At 44.8% G+C, this 13,404-nt stretch overlaps 2 long non-coding RNA genes across 2 annotated transcripts; both read right to left on the bottom strand.

Moving 5' to 3' along the window:
• Positions 1-2,918: 2,918 nt before the first annotated feature.
• LOC140692667 (uncharacterized) lies at positions 2,919-7,841 on the bottom strand. The gene is made up of 3 exons (XR_012068250.1): positions 7,757-7,841; positions 4,484-4,556; positions 2,919-3,111 (listed from the first exon to the last, which is right to left on the bottom strand). It is a non-coding gene; the product is annotated as an uncharacterized lncRNA (long non-coding RNA).
• Positions 7,842-8,208: 367 nt separating this feature from the next.
• LOC140692653 (uncharacterized) lies at positions 8,209-13,130 on the bottom strand. Its single transcript, XR_012068235.1, has 3 exons — positions 13,049-13,130; positions 9,776-9,848; positions 8,209-8,402 (listed from the first exon to the last, which is right to left on the bottom strand). It is a non-coding gene; the product is annotated as an uncharacterized lncRNA (long non-coding RNA).
• Between the last annotated feature and the right edge of the window lie 274 nt (positions 13,131-13,404).

The following is a 13,404-nucleotide window of genomic DNA, read 5'->3' on the forward strand; positions in this document are numbered from 1 at the left end:
ACAGCATTATCTCCCTAAAGCGGATGCTACATTTTGGATGGCACCAGCACGGTACGGCACCGAGGACACCAAGGTAGGTCTGCGGGATCATTCCAGCAGGCCCTGATATGTGACATCCATAGATATGCTTCCACTGGTGTTTCTGTAGACAGAGAAGCTCTGAGAAGAACTGCTTTCATTGGCACATTCCCGTGGAAGTACAAGGCACAAGCGCACTCTCAGTTTGCTGTTTTGGAAACACTCCAAAATGACATAGAGCAGAATGCAGAGCTGAGAACCTTTAAAAGCTTCATTTCCACAAGAGGAAGTGTCCTGCGCACTTTCAGAATTGTGAGATAAGCATTATCAAAATGAAGTTATGCAAATCGAAATAGTATTGGTTTTTCATCAAAACTAATGCAACAACAGCAATTGGAGATATACCAGACAACACACACAGGAACACGATATGGCATCAATGTCTAGGAGAAATTGTCCGCACAGAAATCCCATGGAATTGCGTAGAGCCAAAAGTCTAAAATTTTCACTTAACAAAGCCCTAGAAGTCCACATTACATACCTGATATTACCTGAGCAGTAGAGGTGAAGAAGTACAGTAAAAGAAACAGGAAGTACCATTTTCAGTTCCAAAGATATTGAAGGCCCAAAAGATAAGCTTTCAAACAACTAGACTGCAAAACGCTATCCAGACCATGTGTTGAAAATGGAGGTCAGGAAATCACTGAAAAACAACAGTGTCTCAGAATCACATAAGGCAGAATACCGGAAAAGGGGAAGAGAAAGTCTAAAGACGAGCCAAAAAATATCAGGAAACTCAATGGATGTGATAATATCAGGGCTAAAATTTAGTCGTAAGCAGACTAGATAATGCAGAGGGACGCGTGAATGACTGTGAAGACATGGGATCAGAAAAACCTCGGTCAGAAGCAGACATAGGAAAGCAAGTGCAAAGCAATGTAAACATTGCTGTTGAACCCTGGGTTAAGACAGGGCATGAAAGACTAGAATTCATAAGGGTCCCAGATGGAAAAGCAAGAGATAAGGAAACAAAAAATGTCTGAAAATTTATCTGTAGAAAAATCAGACTGAAACTTCCTGAAAGCCAAGAAAGAATCATGTATGCGAATTCAGGAATTACACAGCATCCAAAGGAGGTGGAATCCCAATAGACCTACCAGCAGCTGTATGATTCAAATCAACAAAGCTCACGAATATCACAGTGATTTAAAATGCACCTGGAGGAAACAACATAGTCACAAGGGAACCTCAAGAGGGGATTCAGCTGATATCTCGGCAGCAATATTGCAGGAGAGGGAGGAGTGCCAGGACACAGACCATATCCTGAATGGCCAAATGCTGCCACCTAGGGGAGCCTATGCCACATGACCGCCAGTCCTAATAACGGCAGAGCTAGAAAATTCCACAAACCGGCAAATCTTAAAAGAATTCAGCAGTTCAAAACTTATCCTACAAGAATGGTTGAGAAATCTACCCTGAATAGAAAAGCAGCAAGATGAAATGGAAAGAAGAAACCATTATTGGAAATGCAAGAAGAGCATGAGTGGCAAAGAAGAAACAAGAAGAAGGCAAGGAGGACATCAAAACCCTAAAGATGGGAGAGGGAAGCAGGAAATCATAGGTGATTGGAAGCACTCTCTTAAGTGAATCAGCTTATTTGACTCTCTGTTTCAAGCTTAAGGAGAGATGCATGGCCTGTCGTGTTTGCAATACAAGCGAGAAGCAGACCAACAAAGAATCAAACCAACAAACAAACACCAAAATGGTACGGTTGGCTGATATTTACCAAGGGAACCATGATTATTCAAAAGAAAATACTTAAGGTGATGTCAAGGATCATTCAGCATGCATCGACCCATTATCGCGGCTTGCATGTACTCAGCACACTTGTATTCGGAGGCGTGCATTCATATTCGTAAATTTTGATTCATAAGAACATATCGTGACCTAACCCTAATGCCGATTTGGAATCAAATGGATTCCTAGTCCGTGATGTAGACTTGTATGTCTTCCAACAGGATGAAGGAATGCCATATTCTAGGCTACGTAGAGAAGAATTGTAAGAAGCCTATAACAAAGGCAAGTAGCTCTGCCAAAGTGTACTAAGAGCAAAAGAGACTGACAGCAAAGTGCACATTGGGGTTGGTTTCATTTCTTGGAATTTCAGCCCCCATGAAACCAATGGATCCATGTCCTGAGAGTGCGGGTGTTTCAGCAGAAATCAGGCGACGCATATGTATTCCGGGTGTACGGATATTATAGGAACATAAGTCTCCTTTAGTGGGTCTCTGTGTACTGTGAACTGTTAGAAAGTTTAAAGACGTGTGAAACCATCAACTGAAAAGGGACACACTTCCCTCCATTGGTACTGTGCATAGAGATCTGAACAAAAGGAAAGAGGGAAGAAGAAAGGCCCATGGGACGCTAGTGGGTAGAATCACATGTACCTTAGGAACTTCTCGTCGGATGCAGCCCCTCCCCCAACACTGACAAGATGCAGCAGCCATTGGGGATGGCAGTTAGCGGTTGGATTCCAGGTGGAATGTTGGTGTGTACCGTGAGGCTTGTTGTGGCTGTTGGATCCTAGGTAACCGGGCAGAGTTCTGTGGGTGGATCAGTGTGATGGAGGGGCTGCCGCCCTCTGTGGAGCTTGGCTTAGGTGTTTGGTCCGGGAAGCTGTGTAAGTTCGAGATACTGCTGCTGCCCAAAGACCTGAGGTCACAGGTCAGTTTCCAGAACCTGAAAGGGCAGACAGTGGAAGATCTGCCTGTCATCAGCTTACTGGTGAGGCTCCGAGGTACTTTCAGACTTGCCCAGTCCTGGTGAAGTCAACTTTAGGGGAGACACGAAGAGAAGCTGGCCGAAAAGCTGGCTGAACGGATTGAGGAGAGATGCGAACACATGGATGAGAGATGTTCTGCTACAATGGAGAATACTGGCGTGGAGACAGCTGTAGAGGATACCAGGCTCCAAAGACATTCATGAGACATATTGAACCTCGCTGATACTGGCAGAAACATACGGAGTGCCAACGTGGACTTGAGGAAGTTCCTCAATTCTCTTCTCCAAGAACGGGTCCAAGGTCCCTGACGTCTGCAAGAGAAGAGATGGCAGAGATGATCAAAACGCTCCTGTTCTTGGAAGAGGTCATGGGAATCCACACTTCCCAAGGGGCCTTCCCAAGCCATTCAGACCAGAATTCACCAAGCCCAGGTAAGCCTTTTCCCAGGTTTGGGCCTAGCTAGCAAGCACTTGCCTTCCCTCCCCTCCACACAGGCATCCATTTTGAAGGATCAGTAGCTGAGCTGCAATGAAGCCATTACGAGTAAAACAAGCCCCTCCTAGAATCAGAGTTCCTCCAGCTTCACACTCTGTGAACAACAGTGAACTCCTTAAAGGTCCATAAACTTGGCTGAAATAGATAGGAATTGAATACTTAGCTCACACCTAGAAACGATGGCCTTCCGCTAGATTCAGCAAATGTTGTGTTTATGTCTTCCCTTGGGTGAAGGGAGTGTGGTAAGAGAGGGGAATCTGACTGAACTTGAATCTGTATTAGGCCTCAATTTTTCAAGACAGTATAGGTAAATAGTACAAGTCAGAAAGAGAACTGTACTGTAAAAGTCGCCAATGATATAAAAGACACAGCTTATGTGGATCGTCTTTCACTTGAGTCAAGCCCCCGTGGGCACTATATCATGCGGGTGCAGACTTGGTTGCGTTAAATGGCTTTACCCAACATGATCGGATGATTAAGCGTTCTCATCACTGATAGAAGAACACCTGGTTCTCCATAGACTAGCATAACTGCAGCAGGGTTCTCCCAGCTAGAATGCCTCTAGGTGCTTTTGGATTCAAACCTAAATGTATATATTTGGTTTCTTTCCTCTTGTATTTTCCTAGAGAGGGATGTTACCCCTTGAAATGCCAATATTGGCCAGTAGGTGTCATTGGGAGTAAAGGGCACCAATGCACAAGTGTATCCAAGTTTGGGGGTTATTTCAAGTTTCCAATAGTTATTTCATGGTTCCTGTTGGTTTCAGAGGCTTCAACCGTAAAGAGCCGACATGAACCCTTTAACAGTTTGGACTGCCAATTTGCATTCTATCTGTCTAGGTTTTCCGTCGAGCTGACAAAATGTTACCAAAATTGACAAGTCTGGCTTCTAGGTCGATTGAGTGTGTTTCAAAAAATAACTTCATTTTCGTATAACTCCCAAAACATGTAAATGAATTCTTTTAAACTTCTTAAAGACTGCAAATGAGATATCAACACAATGTCAAAACAGGTGTATTCGGACCATCCCTCCCACCACGGCTGTATAGAAACAAAGAGCTAAGCAAATATCACATTTCTGTGAAATGTATCTGGATAGTGTTGATTCATCGATGCCCAGTTGGCAGAGAAGAAGTGCAACCTGCACTCACTCGCTCCCATGAACAGAGCAATGGAAACATCCACTCACCCAGCCCTTGGCACAGGACACTTGCCGAAGAGAGGTCTGTTACTTCCAAAGACAGGATGAGGCCTCAGGACACCTGGAAGCAGGAGAAGGCAAAGCAGGAAATGGAATCCAGTGAGGGTCTGACCCCTGGTGATGGAGCAACAAGGGTGAACCTCTGTTTAACTTGGACGCACACTCTCAAGCGGACAGGAGACATGGGATAGAAGGTGATGTGCTGAGATTTACAAGAGTGCACAGCAGATGCTTGGCTGACAGAACTCAAAGAAACCAGCGCAAAATATCCCCACAGTTGATTCGGAGTCCAAGATCCCAGCTGCCACATTTGAGGTAGCAGAGGCAACGTTCTGTGAGGGATAGGGCTACGAATGATGGCACACGCTGAGTCTCAGGGATCTGGAGTGCATTGTGGGATGTGGTGGGTCGAATCAAGAGAGCAAACCAAAATGTGTACCAATGATAAAGCATCAAAACTGGTCACGTGGTTGAGATTACCAATATGTCCCATGGCCACAGCCAGTGCATCTGCAGGACCAGGGACCAATTGGGCATTTTGCCAATAGAGCACGTGTGGGGCTGACTCAGAGATATCGTTCATCTGGTCTGAGGGATCCAGGGGGCCTTGGTTTTGAAATCAGAATGAAAAGACTTAGGATCTGCTACATTCATAACCTGGGCTGGGATTATGGTTTGGTTTGAGGCACAGGATGCGCAACAGCTGTGTGGTTGCCTTCGTGCACCCGTGCCACAAGGATGAGAGGACAAGGAAGAGTGGTCCAAGTCCACAGCATTAGAAGAGGAAGCATTACCTACAGCATTATCTCCCTAAAGCGGATGCTACATTTTGGATGGCACCAGCACGGTACGGCACCGAGGACACCAAGGTAGGTCTGCGGGATCATTCCAGCAGGCCCTGATATGTGACATCCATAGATATGCTTCCACTGGTGTTTCTGTAGACAGAGAAGCTCTGAGAAGAACTGCTTTCATTGGCACATTCCCGTGGAAGTACAAGGCACAAGCGCACTCTCAGTTTGCTGTTTTGGAAACACTCCAAAATGACATAGAGCAGAATGCAGAGCTGAGAACCTTTAAAAGCTTCATTTCCACAAGAGGAAGTGTCCTGCGCACTTTCAGAATTGTGAGATAAGCATTATCAAAATGAAGTTATGCAAATCGAAATAGTATTGGTTTTTCATCAAAACTAATGCAACAACAGCAATTGGAGATATACCAGACAACACACACAGGAACACGATATGGCATCAATGTCTAGGAGAAATTGTCCGCACAGAAATCCCATGGAATTGCGTAGAGCCAAAAGTCTAAAATTTTCACTTAACAAAGCCCTAGAAGTCCACATTACATACCTGATATTACCTGAGCAGTAGAGGTGAAGAAGTACAGTAAAAGAAACAGGAAGTACCATTTTCAGTTCCAAAGATATTGAAGGCCCAAAAGATAAGCTTTCAAACAACTAGACTGCAAAACGCTATCCAGACCATGTGTTGAAAATGGAGGTCAGGAAATCACTGAAAAACAACAGTGTCTCAGAATCACATAAGGCAGAATACCGGAAAAGGGGAAGAGAAAGTCTAAAGACGAGCCAAAAAATATCAGGAAACTCAATGGATGTGATAATATCAGGGCTAAAATTTAGTCGTAAGCAGACTAGATAATGCAGAGGGACGCGTGAATGACTGTGAAGACATGGGATCAGAAAAACCTCGGTCAGAAGCAGACATAGGAAAGCAAGTGCAAAGCAATGTAAACATTGCTGTTGAACCCTGGGTTAAGACAGGGCATGAAAGACTAGAATTCATAAGGGTCCCAGATGGAAAAGCAAGAGATAAGGAAACAAAAAATGTCTGAAAATTTATCTGTAGAAAAATCAGACTGAAACTTCCTGAAAGCCAAGAAAGAATCATGTATGCGAATTCAGGAATTACACAGCATCCAAAGGAGGTGGAATCCCAATAGACCTACCAGCAGCTGTATGATTCAAATCAACAAAGCTCACGAATATCACAGTGATTTAAAATGCACCTGGAGGAAACAACATAGTCACAAGGGAACCTCAAGAGGGGATTCAGCTGATATCTCGGCAGCAATATTGCAGGAGAGGGAGGAGTGCCAGGACACAGACCATATCCTGAATGGCCAAATGCTGCCACCTAGGGGAGCCTATGCCACATGACCGCCAGTCCTAATAACGGCAGAGCTAGAAAATTCCACAAACCGGCAAATCTTAAAAGAATTCAGCAGTTCAAAACTTATCCTACAAGAATGGTTGAGAAATCTACCCTGAATAGAAAAGCAGCAAGATGAAATGGAAAGAAGAAACCATTATTGGAAATGCAAGAAGAGCATGAGTGGCAAAGAAGAAACAAGAAGAAGGCAAGGAGGACATCAAAACCCTAAAGATGGGAGAGGGAAGCAGGAAATCATAGGTGATTGGAAGCACTCTCTTAAGTGAATCAGCTTATTTGACTCTCTGTTTCAAGCTTAAGGAGAGATGCATGGCCTGTCGTGTTTGCAATACAAGCGAGAAGCAGACCAACAAAGAATCAAACCAACAAACAAACACCAAAATGGTACGGTTGGCTGATATTTACCAAGGGAACCATGATTATTCAAAAGAAAATACTTAAGGTGATGTCAAGGATCATTCAGCATGCATCGACCCATTATCGCGGCTTGCATGTACTCAGCACACTTGTATTCGGAGGCGTGCATTCATATTCGTAAATTTTGATTCATAAGAACATATCGTGACCTAACCCTAATGCCGATTTGGAATCAAATGGATTCCTAGTCCGTGATGTAGACTTGTATGTCTTCCAACAGGATGAAGGAATGCCATATTCTAGGCTACGTAGAGAAGAATTGTAAGAAGCCTATAACAAAGGCAAGTAGCTCTGCCAAAGTGTACTAAGAGCAAAAGAGACTGACAGCAAAGTGCACATTGGGGTTGGTTTCATTTCTTGGAATTTCAGCCCCCATGAAACCAATGGATCCATGTCCTGAGAGTGCGGGTGTTTCAGCAGAAATCAGGCGACGCATATGTATTCCGGGTGTACGGATATTATAGGAACATAAGTCTCCTTTAGTGGGTCTCTGTGTACTGTGAACTGTTAGAAAGTTTAAAGACGTGTGAAACCATCAACTGAAAAGGGACACACTTCCCTCCATTGGTACTGTGCATAGAGATCTGAACAAAAGGAAAGAGGGAAGAAGAAAGGCCCATGGGACGCTAGTGGGTAGAATCACATTTACCTTAGGAACTTCTCGTCGGATGCAGCCCCTCCCCCAACACTGACAAGATGCAGCAGCCATTGGGGATGGCAGTTAGCGGTTGGATTCCAGGTGGAATGTTGGTGTGTACCGCGAGGCTTGTTGTGGCTGTTGGATCCTAGGTAACCGGGCAGAGTTCTGTGGGTGGATCAGTGTGATGGAGGGGCTGCCGCCCTCTGTGGAGCTTGGCTTAGGTGTTTGGTCCGGGAAGCTGTGTAAGTTCGAGATACTGCTGCTGCCCAAAGACCTGAGGTCACAGGTCAGTTTCCAGAACCTGAAAGGGCAGACAGTGGAAGATCTGCCTGTCATCAGCTTACTGGTGAGGCTCCGAGGTACTTTCAGACTTGCCCAGTCCTGGTGAAGTCAACTTTAGGGGAGACACGAAGAGAAGCTGGCCGAAAAGCTGGCTGAACGGATTGAGGAGAGATGCGAACACATGGATGAGAGATGTTCTGCTACAATGGAGAATACTGGCGTGGAGACAGCTGTAGAGGATACCAGGCTCCAAAGACATTCATGAGACATATTGAACCTCGCTGATACTGGCAGAAACATACGGAGTGCCAACGTGGACTTGAGGAAGTTCCTCAATTCTCTTCTCCAAGAACGGGTCCAAGGTCCCTGACGTCTGCAAGAGAAGAGATGGCAGAGATGATCAAAACGCTCCTGTTCTTGGAAGAGGTCATGGGAATCCACACTTCCCAAGGGGCCTTCCCAAGCCATTCAGACCAGAATTCACCAAGCCCAGGTAAGCCTTTTCCCAGGTTTGGGCCTAGCTAGCAAGCACTTGCCTTCCCTCCCCTCCACACAGGCATCCATTTTGAAGGATCAGTAGCTGAGCTGCAATGAAGCCATTACGAGTAAAACAAGCCCCTCCTAGAATCAGAGTTCCTCCAGCTTCACACTCTGTGAACAACAGTGAACTCCTTAAAGGTCCAATAAACTTGGCTGAAATAGATAGGAATTGAATACTTAGCTCACACCTAGAAACGATGGCCTTCCGCTAGATTCAGCAAATGTTGTGCTTATGTCTTCCCTGGGGTGAAGGGAGTGTGGTAAGAGAGGGGAATCTGACTGAACTTGAATCTGTATTAGGCCTCAATTTTTCAAGACAGTATAGGTAAATAGTACAAGTCAGAAAGAGAACTGTACTGTAAAAGTCGCCAATGATATAAAAGACACAGCTTATGTGGATCGTCTTTCACTTGAGTCAAGCCCCCGTGGGCACTATATCATGCGGGTGCAGACTTGGTTGCGTTAAATGGCTTTACCCAACATGATCGGATGATTAAGCGTTCTCATCACTGATAGAAGAACACCTGGTTCTCCATAGACTAGCATAATTGCAGCAGGGTTCTCCTAGCTAGAATGCCTCTAGGTGCTTTTGGATTCAAACCTAAATGTATATATTTGGTTTCTTTCCTCTTGTATTTTCCTAGAGAGGGATGTTACCCCTTGAAATGCCAATATTGGCCAGTAGGTGTCATTGGGAGTAAAGGGCACCAATGCACAAGTGTATCCAAGTTTGGGGGTTATTTCAAGTTTCCAATAGTTATTTCATGGTTCCTGTTGGTTTCGGAGGCTTCAACCGTAAAGAGCCGACATGAACCCTTTAACAGTTTGGACTGCCAATTTGCATTCTATCTGTCTAGGTTTTCCGTCGAGCTGACAAAATGTTACCAAAATTGACAAGTCTGGCTTCTAGGTCGATTGAGTGTGTTTCAAAAAATAACTTCATTTTCGTATAACTCCCAAAACATGTAAATGAATTCTTTTAAACTTCTTAAAGACTGCAAATGAGATATCAACACAATGTCAAAACAGGTGTATTCGGACCATCCCTCCCACCACGGCTGTATAGAAACAAAGAGCTAAGCAAATATCACATTTCTGTGAAATGTATCTGGATAGTGTTGATTCATCGATGCCCAGTTGGCAGAGAAGAAGTGCAACCTGCACTCACTCGCTCCCATGAACAGAGCAATGGAAACATCCACTCACCCAGCCCTTGGCACAGGACACTTGCCGAAGAGAGGTCTGTTACTTCCAAAGACAGGATGAGGCCTCAGGACACCTGGAAGCAGGAGAAGGCAAAGCAGGAAATGGAATCCAGTGAGGGTCTGACCCCTGGTGATGGAGCAACAAGGGTGAACCTCTGTTTAACTTGGACGCACACTCTCAAGCGGACAGGAGACATGGGATAGAAGGTGATGTGCTGAGATTTACAAGAGTGCACAGCAGATGCTTGGCTGACAGAACTCAAAGAAACCAGCGCAAAATATCCCCACAGTTGATTCGGAGTCCAAGATCCCAGCTGCCACATTTGAGGTAGCAGAGGCAACGTTCTGTGAGGGATAGGGCTACGAATGATGGCACACGCTGAGTCTCAGGGATCTGGAGTGCATTGTGGGATGTGGTGGGTCGAATCAAGAGAGCAAACCAAAATGTGTACCAATGATAAAGCATCAAAACTGGTCACGTGGTTGAGATTACCAATATGTCCCATGGCCACAGCCAGTGCATCTGCAGGACCAGGGACCAATTGGGCATTTTGCCAATAGAGCACGTGTGGGGCTGACTCAGAGATATCGTTCATCTGGTCTGAGGGATCCAGGGGGCCTTGGTTTTGAAATCAGAATGAAAAGACTTAGGATCTGCTACATTCATAACCTGGGCTGGGATTATGGTTTGGTTTGAGGCACAGGATGCGCAACAGCTGTGTGGTTGCCTTCGTGCACCCGTGCCACAAGGATGAGAGGACAAGGAAGAGTGGTCCAAGTCCACAGCATTAGAAGAGGAAGCATTACCTACAGCATTATCTCCCTAAAGCGGATGCTACATTTTGGATGGCACCAGCACGGTACGGCACCGAGGACACCAAGGTAGGTCTGCGGGATCATTCCAGCAGGCCCTGATATGTGACATCCATAGATATGCTTCCACTGGTGTTTCTGTAGACAGAGAAGCTCTGAGAAGAACTGCTTTCATTGGCACATTCCCGTGGAACTACAAAGCACAAGCGCACTCTCAGTTTGCTGTTTTGGAAACACTCCAAAATGACATAGAGCAGAATGCAGAGCTGAGAACCTTTAAAAGCTTCATTTCCACAAGAGGAAGTGTCCTGCGCACTTTCAGAATTGTGAGATAAGCATTATCAAAATGAAGTTATGCAAATCGAAATAGTATTGGTTTTTCATCAAAACTAATGCAACAACAGCAATTGGAGATATACCAGACAACACACACAGGAACACGATATGGCATCAATGTCTAGGAGAAATTGTCCGCACAGAAATCCCATGGAATTGCGTAGAGCCAAAAGTCTAAAATTTTCACTTAACAAAGCCCTAGAAGTCCACATTACATACCTGATATTACCTGAGCAGTAGAGGTGAAGAAGTACAGTAAAAGAAACAGGAAGTACCATTTTCAGTTCCAAAGATATTGAAGGCCCAAAAGATATGCTTTCAAACAACTAGACTGCAAAACGCTATCCAGACCATGTGTTGAAAATGGAGGTCAGGAAATCACTGAAAAACAACAGTGTCTCAGAATCACATAAGGCAGAATACCGGAAAAGGGGAAGAGAAAGTCTAAAGACGAGCCAAAAAATATCAGGAAACTCAATGGATGTGATAATATCAGGGCTAAAATTTAGTCGTAAGCAGACTAGATAATGCAGAGGGACGCGTGAATGACTGTGAAGACATGGGATCAGAAAAACCTCGGTCAGAAGCAGACATAGGAAAGCAAGTGCAAAGCAATGTAAACATTGCTGTTGAACCCTGGGTTAAGACAGGGCATGAAAGACTAGAATTCATAAGGGTCCCAGATGGAAAAGCAAGAGATAAGGAAACAAAAAATGTCTGAAAATTTATCTGTAGAAAAATCAGACTGAAACTTCCTGAAAGCCAAGAAAGAATCATGTATGCGAATTCAGGAATTACACAGCATCCAAAGGAGGTGGAATCCCAATAGACCTACCAGCAGCTGTATGATTCAAATCAACAAAGCTCACGAATATCACAGTGATTTAAAATGCACCTGGAGGAAACAACATAGTCACAAGGGAACCTCAAGAGGGGATTCAGCTGATATCTCGGCAGCAATATTGCAGGAGAGGGAGGAGTGCCAGGACACAGACCATATCCTGAATGGCCAAATGCTGCCACCTAGGGGAGCCTATGCCACATGACCGCCAGTCCTAATAACGGCAGAGCTAGAAAATTCCACAAACCGGCAAATCTTAAAAGAATTCAGCAGTTCAAAACTTATCCTACAAGAATGGTTGAGAAATCTACCCTGAATAGAAAAGCAGCAAGATGAAATGGAAAGAAGAAACCATTATTGGAAATGCAAGAAGAGCATGAGTGGCAAAGAAGAAACAAGAAGAAGGCAAGGAGAACATCAAAACCCTAAAGATGGGAGAGGGAAGCAGGAAATCATAGGTGATTGGAAGCACTCTCTTAAGTGAATCAGCTTATTTGACTCTCTGTTTCAAGCTTAAGGAGAGATGCATGGCCTGTCGTGTTTGCAATACAAGCGAGAAGCAGACCAACAAAGAATCAAACCAACAAGCAAACACCAAAATGGTACGGTTGGCTGATATTTACCAAGGGAACCATGATTATTCAAAAGAAAATACTTAAGGTGATGTCAAGGATCATTCAGCATGCATCGACCCATTATCGCGGCTTGCATGTACTCAGCACACTTGTATTCGGAGGCGTGCATTCATATTCGTAAATTTTGATTCATAAGAACATATCGTGACCTAACCCTAATGCCGATTTGGAATCAAATGGATTCCTAGTCCGTGATGTAAACTTGTATGTCTTCCAACAGGATGAAGGAATGCCATATTCTAGGCTACGTAGAGAAGAATTGTAAGAAGCCTATAACAAAGGCAAGTAGCTCTGCCAAAGTGTACTAAGAGCAAAAGAGACTGACAGCAAAGTGCACATTGGGGTTGGTTTCATTTCTTGGAATTTCAGCCCCCATGAAACCAATGGATCCATGTCCTGAGAGTGCGGGTGTTTCAGCAGAAATCAGGCGACGCATATGTATTCCGGGTGTACGGATATTATAGGAACATAAGTCTCCTTTAGTGGGTCTCTGTGTACTGTGAACTGTTAGAAAGTTTAAAGACGTGTGAAACCATCAACTGAAAAGGGACACACTTCCCTCCATTGGTACTGTGCATAGAGATCTGAACAAAAGGAAAGAGGGAAGAAGAAAGGCCCATGGGACGCTAGTGGGTAGAATCACATGTACCTTAGGAACTTCTCGTCGGATGCAGCCCCTCCCCCAACACTGACAAGATGCAGCAGCCATTGGGGATGGCAGTTAGCGGTTGGATTCCAGGTGGAATGTTGGTGTGTACCGCGAGGCTTGTTGTGGCTGTTGGATCCTAGGTAACCGGGCAGAGTTCTGTGGGTGGATCAGTGTGATGGAGGGGCTGCCGCCCTCTGTGGAGCTTGGCTTAGGTGTTTGGTCCGGGAAGCTGTGTAAGTTCGAGATACTGCTGCTGCCCAAAGACCTGAGGTCACAGGTCAGTTTCCAGAACCTGAAAGGGCAGACAGTGGAAGATCTGCCTGTCATCAGCTTACTGGTGAGGCTCCGAGGTACTT

This window comes from Vicugna pacos, unplaced genomic scaffold (genome assembly GCF_048564905.1).
Source record: "Vicugna pacos unplaced genomic scaffold, VicPac4 scaffold_14, whole genome shotgun sequence".
NCBI classification, from domain to species: domain Eukaryota; kingdom Metazoa; phylum Chordata; class Mammalia; order Artiodactyla; family Camelidae; genus Vicugna; species Vicugna pacos.